The sequence below is a fragment of the Triticum aestivum genome, chromosome 5A, assembly GCF_018294505.1.
Source record: "Triticum aestivum cultivar Chinese Spring chromosome 5A, IWGSC CS RefSeq v2.1, whole genome shotgun sequence".
In the NCBI taxonomy this organism is placed as follows: domain Eukaryota; kingdom Viridiplantae; phylum Streptophyta; class Magnoliopsida; order Poales; family Poaceae; genus Triticum; species Triticum aestivum.
Genome location: NC_057806.1, coordinates 575,613,949 through 575,635,178, shown reverse-complemented (window position 1 = coordinate 575,635,178; position 21,230 = coordinate 575,613,949).

The window sequence follows — 21,230 nt, the reverse complement described above, 5'->3', positions numbered from 1 at the left end:
ACCAAGAATTATTGAGGCACCGGAATGACGATTTTTAAAGGTTGAACCAACGATGAAAATAAATGAAAGATCTTGGAGAAAGACATTTGACTGATGACAATGCATTCTTACGTCAAATTTCGAAAAGAATTTGATGGTAGCTCTGGGAAAATAGAAGAGTCAGGTAAGATCCTAGAAAAAGACCTGTGGGTTAGGGCCAACTAAAAAGATACACCATAGAACGATTCAAAAGAGAGAGCACCAGTTGAATTAAATGGCTAGAATGAGATAACATCCTCGAAAGAGCTGGAACGAAAGCAGAGTGGAAACACGAATCTCCGAGATATCTTGAGCACTCCAGAACAATTGAATAGCGAGAAATGAATGGTTATGAGGTGCACCGGCACGAGAAAAGCATTGAAATGAGGAAAAGGGTAAGATCAACAAAGCTTGACTTGAAACCACCGGAAAAGGAAAGAATGGAGAATGATGAACTTGAATCTCCGTTAGAATCTTCATGAGAATAGCCGGATAAGAACATTGACGGAAAAGGAATGGAGAGGCTTCACAACAATAAAATGATACTCGAATAAGAAATCTGGTTCCTTGAAGAAAACAAGTGTGGGAGGGCAGGAAAAACAAAGGCAACTTGGATCGTATGAAACGAACACCGTTGAGAAAGCTGAGATTGAATCTTGCAGATGTTGAAATGATCGGATCCACTTGAGGAGAGACACATTGGTGAAAAGAAATTGAAATGACAAACTTGATGATCAAGAAGGATTAGTATTCACATAGGAATATGAGAACACCACTTGGAAAAAGGTATGGAATCAACATTTGACTTCGAAGCAACTCGAATACCACAACTCAAAACAAAACAAGGATTGGCTTGCGGAATAAGCCAGAACAAACATATGATAGAGATTTCGTCCGAAGTTTTCGTGGTGGGGCCTACACGGGCTCGATCGTACAGCACCATCATGTACAAGGCAGTGCACATGACATACGAAGCATCCCCGAGTCGGCATAGCCAAGGACTCTTTAAGACACAACGAGACCACTGTAAAACCGACCGTGAATAGGCGGACCACTAGACGTTGAACCCCAATTTCATATCATACATCTATTGGAAAGATATCCTAAGAGCTACTAGAATTCCCACTTATAAACTTCCGAAACTTTTCCGGTTATGCAATCAGGTGTTGGGGATACAGGGGAAGCATAATATCTCACCCAAACTAACAAATCCTACATCCAGCTATATCCATCCTTCAACACATAACCAAGAAACCTTCAGAAATCATCTACCTCAACCTTCGAAAAGCATCCGTTATACAAGTTATGGCGATACTCCCGAACTCCCGCCCCAGTACTGGGTGGCGTCGAGGTTATCTCACCAACGAACTGCATAAAAGAGATTTTCGATGTCGGCGTACTAAACTCAGGTGTTCCAGAACTGCAACGATAAAATTATGATGATAACACCTCAGAGCTCAACTCCCCGGGACACTTCCACTAAACCCCTGACAGGAGGCACCAAGACAATGTTCTCATCATAAAACCATCGAAACGATTCCAAGATACCCGCGTGATCCTAAATTTTTTTTAGTGAAATTTGAGAAGAGAAGAGTCAAAACTCTACGTTAGGATGCCTTACCAGAGCGATGAGGAGACTGGGAAGTAAAAAGAATTCCTAAACTCTCCTATATATAATTCCTAAATGACTCAAAACATTTTTCTAGACACAACTCGGCCGCTAAAAACGATCAAGCAATGGGGCTCCTAAGGTCGGGGAAGGCTCTGATTACCAACTTGTAACACCCTCGATGCGACTGTATCTCCCACGTGTCGAGGCATGACTTAGAGGCGTAATCGCATTGAAGGCATATGTCGCAAGTTAGGCAATCTTCACAACATCCCATGTAATGTAAATCATAAAGGGGAGATAACATAGTTGGCTTACACTCGCCACGTCAATCAAGTACATAAATAACATTACATCATCCAAACACTCATGGCCCGACTACGGCGCCAAAATAAAAGATAACAACATGCGACAACGGTCCCATTCACCCCCAACTGGGCACCACTACTGATCATCGGGAAAGGAAACATAGTAACGTTGAGAGTCTTCGTCGAACTCCCACTTGAGCTCAAGCGCGTCTCCTGGAGCGGAATCATCAGGCCCTGCATCTGGTGTAATAGTAATATGTGAGCCACAGGGACTCAGCAATCTCGCACCCTCGCGATCAAGACTATTTAAGCTTATAGGTAAGGCAAGGTAAATATATGTGGAGCTGCAGCAAGCGACTAGCATATATGGTGGCTAACTTATTCGCAAAAGAGAGCAAGAAGAGGAGGCAAAGCGCGAGCGAGAAAACTAGAGAGCAACCTGCGCAAACATAACTCCAACACCGTGTCCACTTCCCGGACTCCGCCGAGAAGAGGCCATCATGGTAACACACTCAGTTGATTCATTTTAATTAATTAAGGTTCAAGTTATCTACAACCGGACATTAACAAATTCCCATCTGCCCATAACCGCGGGCACGGCTTTCAAAAGTTCAATCCCTGCAGGGGAGTCCCAACTTAGCCCATGACAAGCTCTCACGGTCAACGAAGGAATAGACCTCCTCCCAAGACGTTCCGATCAGACTCGGTATCTCGGTAATTCAAGACACTTCGACAGGTTAAAACAAGACCAGCAACACCGCCCGAATGTGCCGACAAATCCCGATAGGAGCTGCACATATCTCTTTCTCAGGGCACACTCAGATTGTCCAAACTTCCGGTAGGCCAGCCCAGAGTTGCCCCTGGTAGCCACCGGTGGCTGACAGTTTGGACCAACACTCAAAGGAGCACTGGCCCGGGGGGGTTAAAATAAAGATGACCCTTGAGTCTGCAGAACCCAAGGGAAAGAAAAGGCTAACCAATGTTGGGCATTGCAGGAAAAGCTTTAATCAAGGCGAACTATCAAGGGGTTCCCATTATAACCCAACCGCATAAGGAACGCAAAATCCGGGAACATAACACCGATATGACGGAAACTAGGGCAGCAAGAGTGGAACAAAACACTAGGCGAGAGGTCGAGCCTTCCACCCTTTACCAAGTATATAGATGCATTAAGATAACATAGCAATATAATGATATCCCAACAAGTAAATAAATGTTCCAACAAGGAACGGCCTTCAATCTTCACCTACAACTAGCAACGCTATAAGAGGGGCTGAGCAAAGCGGTAACATAGCCAATCAACGGTTTGCTAGGACATGGTGGGTTAGAGGTTTGACATGGCAATTTGGGAGGCTTGAAAGCAAGTGGTAGGCATTGTAGCAATGGCATAGCAAAAGAGCGAGCAAACTAGCATAGCAAAGATAGTAGTGATTTCGAGGGTATGATCATCTTGCCTGCACAGTTGTCAGAGTTGACTGGATCCTCAAAAGAAAACTCAACGAGCTCCTCGTTAGCGAACTCGTCTCCCGGCTCTACCCAAACAAGACAAACAAGCAACAAGGATACAATCAACCACGTGCAAACTCAAACAACAAAATGCAAATATGATATGCTATGCGGGATGCGATACGGGATGCAAAATGCAAGATATGACAGGAAATGCATGAACCTGGCCTCAACTTGGAAAACCAAGTGTGCCACTGGAAAAATGAGATGAAATCGCTTGAAAATAATATAAAGAACGCCGGAATCGGAGTTACGGTTTGGAAATGGCAAGCGAAACAAAAATGACACCGGTCTGCGATTTACAGCAAGTAGGCATCTAAATGCAACGAAATGAACATGCTACAGCACCCAAACATGACAACAAAATACATGGCAGGGATGCACACAAGATGCTTAACAAAAGTATAGCACTGAGCTACGGACAATTCATCTATTAACATGTTCAAACAAGCATGGCAAAAATGCATATGACAAACACATCTCAGACTTAGTGAAATCAACACTTGTCTGGAATTTCAGATCAGGTAGCCCTCTTCGGAGCAACAAAACTACATGCTACAGGACCTGAACATGTCAAAGTAAAACATGGTATGGAGCTACTCAAAGAGCTTAACAAAAGTTCCTTAGTGACCTTGAGCCAAAAGGGATCAGAAAATACAATTGCAAGCATGTGAACATGGCAAAAACATAATCAGTTTTCATACTTAGAGAAAATTGGCACATGCTGAAATATAACTCAAGCAGGCATGTTTACGAGCTCAATGCACTCACTACGGTGCAAGTCATGGCAAGACAAGCATACACCCATCAAGAAGGCACAAAATGCAAGCTAGACATGGCAAGAACAATAACATAGCATGCACGGATCAACTACAACATCATCGGCAAAATTGCAAACAAGTTGACAACCTGCCCAGATTCACGAAGTAGCAAAAGTAGAGCTTGATTAACTCAAGCTAGGGTTCTCCATAATTGCAAACAAAGACATGGATGGATAGAGCACTACAATATTAACAAAACATCATTACTGATCATCCCCAAAAGAGGCACGGATCACTAGGAAACAACATGAACATATGGCATCATGAGATAAACAGCTCCAGGACTTAGTGAAATTGCTGTCCCTGAAAACAGAATTGGCAAGTGCACCACTTTGCAAGCTTGCACAAGTCACCACACACATCACAAAAATACATGGGTTGCACCTCTGGAAAGATGACAAAACCCTTAACAAAACATATGTAGAGCATCAGGGCATATCGTGCACACATTAATCATGGCAAAAATGACAAAATGCTAAACGGAGTAGCAGATCTGACAATTATCTCAAGTAGCCCTCTTCTAACAGCATTTCGGGCATCAAGATGAACTCAAATGAAAATGATGCAATGGAATGAAATGATGTACTCTCTGAGATGCTATATGCATGAATCGGAGCTACGGATGCAAAGTTACGATGCGATGAACAGAGGCACATGGATCTGGGAATTCCGAGGACTTAGACGAATTTATACCTCCGGGAAAGTCAACGGGCGGATGAGGATATCCGGGACGACGAGATCCGGGCGGCGCGGGGCTGTGTTTGGATGGAGGGAGTGGTGGATCTCATCCCACTCTCTCTGTATCCGGCCGGAGTAACTCCGGTGAGCTCAAGGACGAACTCCGGCGAGGTGGTTCGGGCTCTGACGAGCGTGTGGGGGCGGCACCGGCGGACGACGCTGGCGAGGCGGCGGAGCTCCGGTGCGGCATGGCGGCAACCGGCGAAGGGCGGCGACCGGCGGGCGATGGCGCGGGGAATCGGCCGGGCGGCAAGCGGGCGCCGGCGAGCGTGTGCGGCGGCGGCAGTTTCGAGGCGGCGGGGCGCTCCTGGCGGCGGCGGGGCACGGGATCCGGCGCGGGCGGCTGGCCGGAGTGGAGCTGCCTTCGCCAGCGACGAGGAACTGCGGGGCGGCGCCGGCGGACTTGGGCGGCGGGGAAGGACGGCACTGCGGGCGGCGCGCGAGTGCGGCGGCGGCGGATCCGGGCCCGGGCGGGCCTGCCTCGGGCCCCGCGGGCCGCGGTGGCGCGCTGAGGAGAGAGAGGGAGGAGGGGCTGAGGTGGCGCGAGGGGAGTGGTCGAGCGGTGCGGTGGAGCTGAGGTGGCGGGCTCCTATTGGTGGGAGTGAGGTGGCCGGCGAGATGGACACATCCGGCGCGGCGTGGACGCGTCCGGCGGCGCGAGAGGAGGAGTTTTAGGGTTCATCCGCGAAAATTTCGGGGATGGCCACATATATATATGTAGAGGGAGCTAGGAGAGTCCAAATGAGGTGCGGTTTTCGGCCACGGGATCGCGATCGAACGCTCTAGATGATGGAGAAGACTTAGGTGAGTTTTGGGCCAAAATGGAGGGGTGTTGGGCTGCAACACACACGAGGCCTTTTCGGTCCCTCGGTTAACCGTTGGAGTATCAAACGAAGTCCAAATGATACGCAACTTGATAGGCGGTCTACCGGTAGTAAACCAAGGCCGCTTGGCAAGTCTCGGTCCAATCCGGAAATGTTTAATCCCCACACACGAAAGAAAGCTAGAAATGACCACCGGAGGAGAACGAAGCGCCGGAATGCAAAACGGACAACGGGGAAAATGCTCGGATGCATGAGACGAACATGTATGCAAATGAAATGCACATGATGACATGATATGCAATGCATGACATGCAAGCAATGACAACGCAACAACAGCGAATAACTGGACGACACCTGGCACATCGGTCTCGGGGCGTTACAGAAGGTTATACAAACATAGAGTCATAGGCCAGGTGCTATGGTTGCTGCTCTGCTCCCCAAAAGGATTAATGCCATCTGCGCTTAGACCAAACCATACGTTCCTTGCGTCATCTGCAAACTCCTTCCCGTACTTTCTTTCAATTTTTCTCCACTGTGACCCGTCAGCGGGTACTCTCAACTTTCCTTCTTTCTTACGGTCTTCTCTATGCCATCGCATCACCTTGGCATGCTCTTTGTTTTGGAACAAACGTTTCAATCGTGGTATTATAGGAGCATACCACATCACCTTGGCAGGAATCTTCTTCCTGGGGCGCTCGCCCTCGACATCACCAGGGTCATCGCGGCTGATCTTATAGCGCAATGCACCACATACCGGGCAAGCGTTCAAATCCTCGTACTCACGGCGGTAGAGGATGCAATCATTAGAGCATGCATGTATCTTCTGCACCTCTAACCCTAGAGGGTAGACAGCCTTCTTTGCTTGGTACGTACTCTCGGGCAATTCGTTGTCCTTTGGAAGCATATCCTTTATCATTACCAGCAACTTTCCAAATCCCTTGTCAGATACACCATTCTCTGCCTTCCATTGCAGCAATTCCAGTGTGGTGCCCAGCTTTTTCTTGTCACCTTCGCAATTCGGGTACAACAATTTTTTGTGATCCTCTAACATGCGCTGCAACTTCTTCTTCTCCAAATCACTTGCGCAGTTTCTCTTTGCATCGGCAATGGCCCGACCTAGATCATCAACGGGCTCATCCGATGCCTCTTCTTCAGCTTCTTCCCGCATTGCCGGCTCAGCTTCTTCCCGCATTACCGGCTCAGCTTCTTCCCTCATTGTTGTATCATCGTATTCAGGGAACCCATGGCCAGGATAGTTGTCGTCGTCCTCTTCTTCTTCATTTTCTTCCATCATAACCCCTCTTTCTCCATGCTTGGTCCAAACATTATAGTGGGGCATGAAAACGGACTCAAACAGGTGGACGTGAATGGTTCTTGATGTAGAGTAATTGCGACCATTCTTACAGCCAGCACATGGACAATGCATAAAACCATCCGCTCGCTTGTTTGCCTCAGTCGCAAGCAGAAAAGTACGCATGCCATTAATGAACTCAGGAGACCATCAGTCATCGTACATCCATTGCCGGCTCATCTTCAATACACAGCACCGAAAACATCAAATTAATACAATACATAAAGTTCATACATAAAGTTCATACATAAAGTTCATACATAAAGAGCATACAACACTTCAATGCAACAAACAAATAACTCTCTAGCTAAAGAATTTAAATGCAACAACAAATGCGATCAAGATCGCAACTAAGGTAACAATTGATCCAACAGCATAATGATACCAAGCCTCACTATGAAAGGCATATTTTCTAATCTTTCTAATCTTCAAGCGCATTTTCTCCATCTTAATCTTGTGATCATCGACGACATCGACAACATGCAACTCCAATTCCATCTTCTCCCCCTCAATTCTTTTCAATTTTTCCTTCAAATCCTCATTTTCTCTTTCAACTAAATTTAACCTCTCGACAATAGGGTCGGTTGGAATTTCGGGTTCAACTACCTCCTACATACAAATATCTATGTCAACTTGATGGGCATAATTTGTCATAAACACGAAATGCAATGAATAGTTTTTAAAGAGAATATACCACATCCGAATCATAACCCGGACGAGGGCTGACGGGGACGGATATCAAAACCATGGCACTATGCATAACAAACAACGTATGGGTAAGATAATTATACGAGTAACTATATATCCAAATCACACAAACATCATTTTTTTATATAAAACTTCATGAACAAGAGGCTCACCACAAGGTGGTGCCGGCGACGGGACGTTGCGAGCGATCGACGGTGGTTACGACGGAGATTTAGAAGGTACTAATTAAACCACACCTACATATGCAAAACTAAGTGTTATTTTTGACCTCAAATTGCATATAAATCAAATACTAGCACATATATATAATTCCTCCCAAATTACTAAACTCAAAAATCAATCACTATATAAAGCATTGCACGAGCTAATCTAGCAATGAGAGATGAAAGGAAAGAGTTGCTAACCTTTGTGATCATTTGAATGGATGGGGGCCTTCAAATCTTGGGCAAAATGTGTGATGAGCTTGAGAGGAAGAGGGGAAAGAACAGAGAGGAGAGGGGAAAGGGGAAGAACAGAGCGAGCTCGGGTGGATGAAGGGTCTATGTAGGACGACCTTTAGTACCATTCGTGATACGACCCGGTACTAAAGGTGCTGGAGGGGCCTCGGACTGACAACATCCTGCCACCACTCACTTTAGTACCGGTTCGTGGCATGAACCGGTGCTAAAGGTTCGCCACGAACCGGTACTAATGAGAGCGGCCCGGCTAGCCGTTGGAACCGGCACTAATGTACACATTAGTGCCGGCTCAAATTCAAACCGGCACTAATGTGCTTCACGTTTGACCCTTTTTCTACTAGTGTCTCCTCCTTTCCCTTGGGTTCATAGTCCTCTTCTTCTTCTTCCGTAGTCCAACCGCAATGCTCCACATCCCCATAGACCTTAGGATCTGCAAGGTAATCAGCCACATAGATTTCTCCTTCCGAATCCGGGGACGACATGTTGCTCTATCTGCAGCAGGACATCTCAAAACAAATACAAGAGATTTTTGCATGATACGGGAGTCAAAACCCCCGGGAGATTATATAATGAATTTTTACCGACCAAAATACGTGTCGTGTACGAAAACGGAGTCCGGAGAGAACACGAGGTAGGGGGCGCGCCCAGTAGGGTAGGGCACGCCCTCCACTCTCGTGGAGGCCTCGTGTCCTTCCCAGACTGCTTCTTATTTTCCTATTTTTCTAAATATCCCAAAACAGAGAAATATTGCCTTAAAAACTGTTTTGGAGTCGGCTTACTTACTGTATCACATACCTATTCCTTTTCGGAGTCTGAAATGCTCCGGAAAGTGTCCCTTATGTATTCCTCCGGGGTTACGGTTTCAATAACATTGGTTTCAACATTTATGGGATTACCTGAGATATAGTGTTTGATTCTTTGACCGTTCACCACCTTCGGATTTGTGCCTTCGAAGTTGTTGATTTTTATGGCACCGGAACGGTAGACCTCTTCGATAACATAAGGGCCTTCCCATTTATAGAGAAGTTTTCCTGCAAAAAATCTTAAGCGAGAGTTGTATAGCAATACATAATCACCTACTTAAACTCACGCTTTTGTATCCTTTTGTCATGCCATCTTTTAACTTTTTCTTTAAACAACTTGGCATTTTCGTAGGCTTGGGTTCTCCATTCATCAAGTGAGCTAATATCAAATAACCTCTTCTCACCGGCAAGTTTAAAATCATAATTAAGTTCTTTAATAGCCCAATAAGCCTTGTGTTCTAGTTCGAGAGGTAAGTGACATGCTTTTCCATAGACCATTTTATACGGAGACATACCCATAGGATTTTTATATGCAGTTCTATAGGCCCATAATGCATCATCAAGTTTCTTGGACCAATTCTTTCTAGACCTATTAACAGTCTTTTGCAAAATTAATTTGAGTTCCCTATTACTCAATTCTACTTGACCACTAGACCGAGGATGATAAGGAGATGCAATTCTATGATTAACATCATATTTAGCAAGCATTTTACGGAAGGCACCATGAATAAAATGTGAACCACCATCAGTCATTAAATATCTAGGGACTCCAAATCTTGGGAAAATAACTTCTTTAAGCATTTTAATAGAAGTGTTATGATCAGCACTACTAGTTGGAATAGCTTCTACCCACTTAGTAACGTAATCAACAGCAACTAAAATATGTGTATATCCATTAGAGGAAGGAAAAGGTCCCATATAGTCAAAGCCCCAAACATCAAATGGTTCAATAACAAGTGAATAGTTCGTAGGCATTTCTTGACGTCTACTAATATTACCAATTCTTTGACACTCATCACAAGATAAGACAAACTTACGAGCATCCTTGAAGAGAGTAGGCCAATAAAAACCAGATTGAAGTACCTTATGTGCAGTTCTATCTCCAGCATGGTGTCCTCCATAAGCTTCGGAGTGACACTTGCGTAGGATCTGTTCCTGTTCATGCTCAGGTACACAACGTCTAATAACACCATCCACTCCTTCTTTATAAAGATGTGGGCCATCCCAAAAGTAATGCCTCAAATCATAGAAGAACTTTTTCTTTTGTTGGTATGTGAAACTAGGTGGTATGAACTTAGCAACAATGTAATTAGCATAATCAGCATACCATGGAGCAGTATGAGAAGCATTTATGACATTTAATTGCTCATCAGGAAAGCTATCATCAATAGGTAGTGGGTCATCAAGCACATTTTCTAACCTAGACAAGTTGTCTGCAACGGGGTTCTCAGCTCCTTTTCTATCAACAATATGCAAATCAAATTCTTGTAGCAAGAGAACCCATCTAATAAGTCTAGGTTTAGCATCTTTCTTTTCCATAAGATACTTAATAGCAGCATGATCAGTGTGAATAGTTACTTTAGAATCAACAATATAAGGTCTAAACTTATCACAAGCAAATACAACTGCTAAGAATTCTTTTTCAGTAGTAGCATAATTTCTTTGAGCATTGTCTAAAGTTTTACTAGCATATCGAATAACATTTAGTTTCTTATCAACTCTTTGTCCTAAAACGACACCTACAGCATAATCACTAGCATCACACATAATTTCAAAGGGTAAATTCCAATCAGGTGGCTGGACAATAGGTGCAGGGATCAATGCTTTCTTAAGTATTTCAAATGCTTCTACACAATCATCATAAAAAACAAATGGTATATCTTTTTGTAATAAATTAGTCAGAGGCCGGGAGATTTTTGAGAAGTCCTTAATGAACCTCCAATAAAAACCGGCATGACCAAGGAAACTTCTTATACCTTTGATGTCCTTGGGACATGGCATCTTTTCAATAGCATCAATCTTGGCTTTATCAACTTCAATACCTCTTTCAGAAACTTTATGCCCCAAGACAATACCTTCATTAACCATAAAGTGGCACTTTTCCTAATTCAAGACAATATTAGTTTCTTCACATCTCTGCAAAACTCGATCAAGGTTATTCAAGCAATCATCAAAAGAAGATCCACAGACGGAAAAGTCGCCCATGAAAACCTCACAAATCTTTTCACAAAAGTCAGAGAATATAGCCATCATGCATCTTTGAAAGGTAGCAGGTGCATTACATAAACCAAAAGGCATACGTCTATAAGCAAAGGTACCAAAAGGGCATGTAAAAGTAGTCTTTGATTGATCTTTGGCTGACACAGGTATTTGAGAGAAACCAGAATAACCATCCAGAAAGCAAAAATGTGTGTGTTTAAATAATCTTTCTAGCATTTGATCGATAAAAGGTAAGGGGTAATAATCTTTTTTAGTTGCCTTATTTAATTTGCGGAAATCAATTACCATCCTATAACCTATAATAATTCTTTGAGGAATCAATTCATCTTTATCATTAGGAACAATAGTAATACCTCCCTTCTTAGGGACACAATGGACATGACTTACCCACTGACTATCAGCAACATGATAAATTATACCTGCCCCAAGGAGTTTTAGTATCTCCTTTCTTACCACTTCTTTCATTTTAGGATTCAGCCGGCGTTGATGATCACAAACTGGTTTAGCATCTTCTTCCAAATTAATTTTATGTTGACATAGAGTGGGACTAATGCCCTTAAGATCATCAAGAGTATACCCAATAGCAGCACGGTGCTTCTTCAAAGTTTTCAATAATCTCTCTTCTTCATGTTCTGAAAGGTTAGCACTAATAATAACAGGATATATCTTTTTCTCATCAAGATAAGCATATTTAAGAGTATCAGGTAACTGTTTAAGCTCAAACACGGGATCACCCTTGGGTGGAGGAGGATCCCCTAGGATTTCAACAGGCAAATTGTGTTTCAGAATAGGTTCCTGTTTAAAGAATACTTCATCTATTTCCCTTCTTTCATTCATAAACATATCATTTTCATGGTCTAGCAAATAATGTTCTAAAGGATCACTAGGAGGTACGGCAATAGAAGCAAGACCAATAATTTCATCCTTACTAGGTAATTCTTCTTCACGGTGTTGTCTACTGAATTTAAAAAAATTAAATTCATGAGTAACAACATCTCTTTTGCAATCTATGGTAGCATTAACAGTGTTTAAGAAGGGTCTACCAAATATAATGGGACAAAAGCTATCTTGTGGGGAACCAAGAACAAGAAAATCAGCAGGATATTTAGTTTTCCCACACAAGACTTCAACATCTCTAACAATTCCCATTGGTGAAATAGTATCTCTATTGGCAAGTTTAATTGTGACATCAATATCTTCTATTTCAGCAGGTGAAATATCATGCATAACTTCTTGGTATAAGGAATAAGGTATTGCACTAACACTAGCACCCATATCACATAAGCCATGATAACAATGATCTCCTATTTTAACAGAAATAACAGGCATGCCTACCACAGGTCTAGGTTTATCTTTATCATGGGGTTTAGCAATTCTAGCAGTTTCATTACAGAAATAGATAACATGCCCATCAATATTATCAGACAAGAGATCTTTAACAATAGCAATATTATGTTCAACTTTAACTTGCTCAGGAGGTGTATATGTTTTGATATTGCTTTTACGAACCACAGTTGAAGCTTTAGCATGATCCTTTATCCTAACAGGGAAAGGGGGTTTCTCAACATAAGAAGTAGGAACAATAGGATCATTATAAGTAATAGTCTTTTCTTCAACTTTAATAGGTGCAACTACTTTTACTTCTATGGGAGGATGATATTTATACCACTTCTCCTTGGGGAGATCAATATAAGTAGCAAAAGATTCACAGAAAGAAGCTACTATCTCAGAGTCAAGTCCATATCTAGTGCTAAATTTACGAAAAATATCGGTATCCATAAAAGATTTAACACAATCAAAACTAGGTGTCATACCTGACTCCTTACCATTGTCGAGGTCCCAATCTTCAGAGTTGCGTTTAATTCTTTCCAATAAATTCCATTTGAATTCAATAGTCTTCATCATAAAAGAGCCAACACAAGAAGTATCAAGCATGGTGCGATTGTTACTAGAAAGCCGAGCATAAATTTTTTGAATAATCATTTCTCTTGAGAGCTCAAGATTGGGGCATGAATATAACATTGATTTAAGCCTCCCCCAAGCTTGAGCAATGCTTTCTCCTTCGCGAGGCCAAAAATTATATATATATATAATTGCGATCACGATGAACAAGATGCATAGGATAAAACTTCTGATGAAATTCCAATTTCAATCATTTATAATTCAAGACCTCATATCATCACATAGCCTATACCATGTCAATGCATCTCCCCTCAAAGATAAAGGGGAGACCTTCTTCTTAACAACATCTCCGGGTACACCTGCAAGCTTAAATAATCCACAAACTTGATCCACATATATCAAATGTTCATCAGGATGTTTTATTCCATCTCCTAGAAAAGGATTAGCTAGCAGTTTTTCTATCATACCCGAAGGAACTTCAAAGCAAGCATTTTCATTTTCATATTCATTTTCAGTAGGTTCAGTAGGTTGAGGAGCATCTCTTTGCTCTACTGGTCGGGGTGAAGATACCCCAAACAAGCCCCTCACAGGATTACCTTCCATGGTAATAAGTGACAGTAAATTTCAGCACACTATATAAATTTTTCCTTACCAAATTCCACCTACCAAAGGCGCTACACTCCCCGGCAATGGCACCAGAAAAGAGTCTCGATAACCCACAAGTATAGGGGATCTATCGTAGTCCTTTCGATAAGTAAGAGTGTCGAACCCAACGAGGAGCAGAAGGAAATGATAAGCGGTTTCCAGCAAGGTATTCTCTGCAAGTACTGACATAAGTGGTAACAGATAGTTTTATGATAGGATAATTTGTAAGGAGCAACAAGTAACAAAAGTAAATAAAGTGCAGCAAAGTGGCCCAATCCTTTTGTAGCAAAGGACAAGCCTGTACAAACTCTTATATGATGTAAAATGCTCCCGAGGACACATGGGAATATCGTCAAGCTAGTTTTCATCACGTTCATATGATTCGCATTCGGTACTTTGATAATTTGGTATGTGGGTGGACCGGTGCTTGGGTGCTGCCCTTACTTGGACAAGCATCCCACTTATGATTAACCTATATTGCAAGCATCCGCAAATACAACAAAAGTATTAAGGTAAACCTAACCATAGCATGAAACATATGGATCCAAATCAGCCCCTTACGAAGCAACGCATAAACTAGGGTTTAAGCTTCTGTCACTCTAGCAACCCATCATCTACTTATTACTCCCCAATGCCTTCCTCTAGGCCCAAATAATGGTGAAGTGTCATGTAGTCGACGTTCACATAACACCACTAGAGGAGAGACAACATACATCTCATCAAAATATCGGACGAATACCAAATTCACATGACTACTAATAGCAAGACTTCTCCCATGTCCTCAGGAAAAAAAGTAACTACTCACAAAGCATAAACATGTTCATAATAAGAGGGGTATTAATATGCATATAGGATCTGAACATATGATCTTCCACCAATTAAGCCAACTAGCATCAACTACAAGGAGTAATTAACACTACTAGCAACCTACTAGCACCAATCCTGGACTTGGAGACAAGAATTGATACAAGAGATGAACTAGGGTTTTGAGATGAGATGGTTCTGATGAAGATGTTGATGGAGATTGCCCTCTCTCGATGAGAGGAGCGTTGGTGATGACGATGGCGATGATTTCCCCCTCCGGGAGGGAAGCTTCCCCGGCAGAACAGCTCCGCCAGAGCCCTAGATTGGTTCCGCCAAGGTTCCGCCTCGTGGCGGCGGAGTTTCATCCGAGAAGATGGCTTCTTCATTTTTTTCCATCGAAAGACTCCATATAGCAGAAGATGGCCACCGGAGGGCCACCAGGGGGCCCACGAGGTAGGGGGCGTGCCCAGGAGGATAGGGCGCGCCCCCACCCTCGTGTGAAGGATGTGGCCCCCCTGGTGAGGTTCTTGTGCTTAGTATTTTTTATATATTTGGAAAATATCATCCGTGAAGTTTCAGGACTTTTGGAGCTGTGCAGAATAGGTCTCTAATATTTGCTCCTTTTCCAGCCCAGAATCCTAGCTGCCGATATTCTCCCTCTTTATGTAAACCTTGTAAAATAAGAGAGAATAGGCATAAGTATTGTGACATAATGTGTAATAACAGCCCATAATGCAATAAATATTGATATAAAAGCATGATGCAAAATGGACGTATCACTCATATGCACGAGTAGAACACAAGTGAGTTGTGGGCGATATAAGCCATACTACTTACCAGCATGTCATACTTTGGTTCCGCGATATTGTTGGATGAAGCGGCCCGGACCGACATTACGCGTACGCTTACGCGAGACTGGTTCTACCGACGTGCTTTGCACACAGGTGGCTGGCGGGTGTCAGTTTCTCCAACTTTAGTTTAACCGAGTGTGGCTACGCCCGATCCTTGCGAACATTAAAACAACACCAACTTGACGAACTACCATTGTGGTTTTGATGCATAGGTAAGAACGGTTCTTGCTAAGCCCAGTAGTAGCCACGTAAAACTTGCAACAACAAAGTAGAGGACGTCTAACTTGTTTTTGCAGGGCATGTTGTGATGTGATATGGTCAAGACATGATGCTAAATTTTATTGTATGAGATGATCATGTTTTGTAACCAAGTTATCGGCAACTGGAGGAGCCATATGGTTGTCGCTTTATTGTATGCAATGCAATCGCCCTGTAATGCTTTACTTTATCACTAAGCGGTAGCGATAGTCGTAGAAGCATAAGATTGGCGAGACGACAACGATGCTACGATGGAGATCAAGGTGTCGCGCCGGTGACGATGGTGATCATGACGGTGCTTCGGAGATGGAGATCACAAGCACAAGATGATGATGACCATATCATATCACTTATATTGATTGCATGTGATGTTTATCTTTTATGCATCTTATCTTGCTTTGATTGACGGTAGCATTATAAGATGATCTCTCACTAAATTTCAAGATAAAAGTGTTCTCCCTGAGTATGCACTGTTGCCAAAGTTCGTCGTGCCCAGACACCACGTGATGATCGGGTGTGATAAGCTCTACGTCCATCTACAACGGGTGTAAGCCAGTTTTGCACACGCAGAATACTCAGATTAAACTTGACGAGCCTAGCATATGCAGATATGGCCTCGGAACACTGAGATCGAAAGGTCGAGCGTGAATCATATAGTAGATATGATCAACATTGTGATGTTCACCATTGAAAGCTACTCCATTTCACGTGATGATCGGTTATGGTTTAGTTAATATGGATCACGTGATCACTTAGAGGATTAGAGGGATGTCTATCTAAGTGGGAGTTCTTAAGTAATATGATTAATTGAACTTAAATTTATCATGAACTTAGTACCTGATAGTATCTTGCTTGTCTATGTTAATTGTAGATAGATGGCCTGTGTTGTTGTTCCGTTGAATTTTAATGCGTTCTTTGAGAAAGCAAAGTTGAAAGATGATGGTAGCAATTACACGGACTAGGTCTGTAACTTGAGGATTATCCTCATTGCTGCACAGAAGAATTACGTCCTGGAAGCACCGTGGGTGCCAGGCCTGCTACAGATGCTGCTAACAACGTTAAGAATGTTTGGCAGAGTAAAGCTGATGACTACTCGATAGTTCAGTGTGCCATGCTTTACAGCTTAGAACCGAGACTTCAACGATGTTTTGAACATCATGGAGCATATGAGATGTTCCAGGAGTTGAAGTTAATATTTCAAGCAAATGCCCGGATTGAGAGATAGGAAGTCTCCAATAAGTTCTATAGCTGCAAGATGGAGGAGAATAGTTCTGTCAGTGAATATATACTCAAAATGTCTGGGTATCATAATCACTTGACTCAACTAGGAGTTAATCTTCCTGTTGATAGTGTCATTGACAAAGTTCTTCAATCAATGCCACCAAGCTACAAGAGCTTCGTGATGAACTATATCATGCAAGGGATGGATAAGACGATTCCCGAGCTCTTCGCAATGCTAAAGGCTGCGAAGGTAGAAATCAAGAAGGAGCATCAAGTGTTGATGGTCAATAAGACCACCAGTTTCAAAAAAAGGGTAAAGGGAAGAAAAAGGGGAACTTCAAGAAGAACAGCAAACAAGTTGTTGCTCAAGAGAAGAAACCCAAGTCTGGACCTAAGCCTGAGACTGAGTGCTTCTACTGCAAGCAGACTGGTCACTGGAAGCGGAACTGCCCCAAGTATTTGGCGGATAAGAAGGATGGCAAGGTGAACAAAGGTATATGTGATATACATGTTATTGATGTGTACCTTACCAGAGCTCGCAGTAGCACCTGGGTATTTGATACTGGTTCTGTTGCTAATATTTGCAACTCAAAACAGGGACTACGGATTAAGCGAACACTGGCCAAGGACGAGGTGACGATGCACGTGGGAAACGGTTCCAAAGTCGATGTGATCGCCGTCGGCACGCTACCTCTACATCTACCTTCGGGATTAGTATTAGACCTAAATAATTGTTATTTGGTGCCAACGTTGAGCATGAACATTATATCTGGATCTTGTTTGATGCGAGACGGTTATTCATTTAAATCAGAGAATAATGGTTGTTCTATTTATATGAGTAATATCTTTTATGGTCATGCACCCTTGAAGAGTGGTCTATTTTTGATGAATCTCGATAGTAGTGATACACATGTTCATAATGTTGAAGCCAAAAGATGCAGAGTTGATAATGATAGTGCAACTTATTTGTGGCACTGCCGTTTAGGTTATATCGGTGTAAAGCACATGAAGAAACTACATACTGATGGACTTTTGGAACCACTTGATTATGAATCACTTGGTACTTGCGAACCGTGCCTCATGGGCAAGATGACTAAAATGTCGTTCTCCGGAACTATGGAGAGAGAAACAAATTTGTTGGAAATCATACATACAGATGTATGTGGTCCAATGAATATTGAAGCTCGTGGTGGATATCGTTATTTTCTCACCTTCACAGATGATTTGAGTAGATATGGGTATATCTACTTAATGAAACATAAGTCTGAAACATTTGAAAAGTTCAAAGAATTTCAGAGTGAAGTTGAAAATCATCATAACAAGAAAATAAAGTTTCTACAATCAGATCGTGGAGGAGAATATTTAAGTTACGAGTTTGGTCTACATTTGAAACAATGCGGAATAGTTTCGCAACTCACGCCACCCGGAACACCACAGCGTAATGGTGTGTCCGAATGTTGTAATCGTACTTTACTAGATATCTATGATGTCTCTTACTGATTTACCGCTATTGTTTTGGGGTTTATGCCTTAGAGACGACTGCATTCACGTTAAATAGGCCACCATCGAAATCCATTGAGACGATGCCTTATGAACTGTGGTTTGGCAAGAAACCAAAGTTGTCGTTTCTTAAAGTTTGGGGCTGCGATGCTTATGTGAAAAAGCTTCAACCTGATAAGCTCGAACCCAAATCGGAGAAATGTGTCTTCATAGGATACCCAAAGGAGACTGTTGGGTACACCTTCTATCACAGATCCGAAGGCAAGACATTCGTTGCTAAGAATGGATCCTTTCTAGAGAAGGAGTTTCTCTCGAAAGAAGTGAGTGGGAGGAAAGTAGAACTTGATGAGGTAACTGTACCTGCTCCCTTAATGGAAAGTAGTTCATCACAGAAACTGGTTCCTGTGACGCCTACACCAATTAGTGAGGAAGTTAATGATGATGATCATGAAACTTCAGATCAAGTTATTACTAAACCTCGTAGATCAACCAGAGTAAGGTCCGCATCAGAGTGGTACGGTAATCCTGTTCTGGAAGTCATGTTACTAGACCATGATGAACCTACGAACTATGAAGAAGCGATGGTGAGCCCAGATTCCGCAAAATGGCTTGAAGCCATGAAATCTGAGATGGGATCCATGTATGAGAACAAAGTGTGGACTTTGGTTGACTTGCCCGTTGATCAGCAAGCCATTGAGAATAAATGGATCTTCAAGAAGAAGACTGACGCTGACGGTAATGTTACTGTCTATAAAGCTCGACTTGTTGCGAAAGGTTTTCGACAAGTTCAAGGGATTGACTACGATGAGACCTTCTCACCCGTAGCGATGCTTAAGTCTGTCCGAATCATGTTAACAATTGCCGCATTTTATGATTATGAAATTTGGCAAATGGATGTAAAAACTGCATTCCTAAATGGATTTCTGGAAGAAGAGTTGTATATGATGCAACCAGAAGGTTTTGTCGATCCAAAGGGAGCTAACAAAGTATGCAAGCTCCAGCGATCCATTTATGGATTGGTGCAAGCCTCTCGAAATTGGAATAAACGCTTTGATAGTGTGATCAAAGCATTTGGTTTTATACAGACTTTTGGAGAAGAATGTATTTACAAGAAAGTGAGTGGGAGCTCTGTAGCATTTCTGATATTATATGTGGATGACATATTGTTGATTGGAAATGATATAGAATTTCTGGATAGCATAAAGGGACACTTGAATAAGAGTTTTTCAATGAAAGACCTCTGTGAAGCTGCTTATATATTGGGCATCAAGATCTATAGAGATAGATCAAGACACTTAATTGGACTTTCACAAAGCACATACCTTGACAAAGTTTTGAAGAAGTTCAAAATGGATCAAGCAAAGAAAGGGTTCTTGCCTGTGTTACAAGGTGTGAAGTTGAGTAAGACTCAATGCCCGACCAATGCAGAAGATAGAGAGAAGATGAAAGATGTTCCCTATGCTTCAGCCATAGGCTCTATCACGTATGCAATGTTGTGTACCAGACCAGATGTGTGCCTTGCTATAAGTTTAGCAGGGAGGTACCAAAGTAATCCAGGAGTGGATCACTGGACAGCGATCAAGAACATCCTAAAATACCTGAAAAGGACTAAGGATATGTTTCTCGTTTATGGAGGTGACAAAGAGCTCATCGTAAATGGTTACGTTGATGCAAGCTTTGACACTGATCCGGACGATTCTAAATCGCAAACCGGATACGTGTTTATATTGAACGGTGGAGCTGTCAGTTGGTGCAGTTCTAAACAATGCGTCGTGGCGGGATCTACGTGTGAAGCAGAGTACATAACTGCTTCGGAAGCAGCAAATGAAGGAGTTTGGATGAAGGAGTTCATATCCGATCTAGGTGTCATACCTAGTGCATCGGGTCCAATGAAAATCTTTTGTGACAATACTGGTGCAATTGCCTTGGCGAAGGAATCCAGATTTCACAAAAGAACCAAGCACATCAAGAGACGCTTCAATTCCATCCGGGATCTAGTCCAGGTGGGAGACATGGAAATTTGCAAGATACATACGGATCTGAATGTTGCAGACCCGTTGACTAAGCCTCTTCCATGAGCAAAACATGATCAGCACCAAGGCTCCATGGGTGTTAGAATCATTACTGTGTAATCTAGATTATTAACTCTAGTGCAAGTGGGAGACTGAAGGAAATATGCCCTAGAGGCAATAATAAAGTTATTATTTATTTCCTTATATCATGATAAATGTTTATTATTCATGCTAGAATTGTATTAACCGGAAACATAATACTTGTGTGAATACATAGACAAACAGAGTGTCACTAGTATGCCTCTACTTGACTAGCTCATTGATCAAATATGGTTAAGTTTCCTAACCATAGACATGAGTTGTCATTTGATTAACGGGATCACATCATTAGGAGAATGTTGTGATTGACTTGACCCATTCCGTTAGCTTATCATTTGATCGTTTAGTTTGTTGCTATTGCTTTCTTCATGACTTATACATGTTCCTATGACTATGAGATTATGCAACTCCCGTTTACCGGAGGAACACTTTGTGTGCCACCAAACGTCACAACGTAACTGGGTGATTATAAAGGTGCTCTACGGGTGTCTCTGAAGGTACTTGTTGGGTTGGCGTATTTCGATATTAGGATTTGTCACTTCGATTGTCGGAGAGGTATCTCTGGGCCCACTCG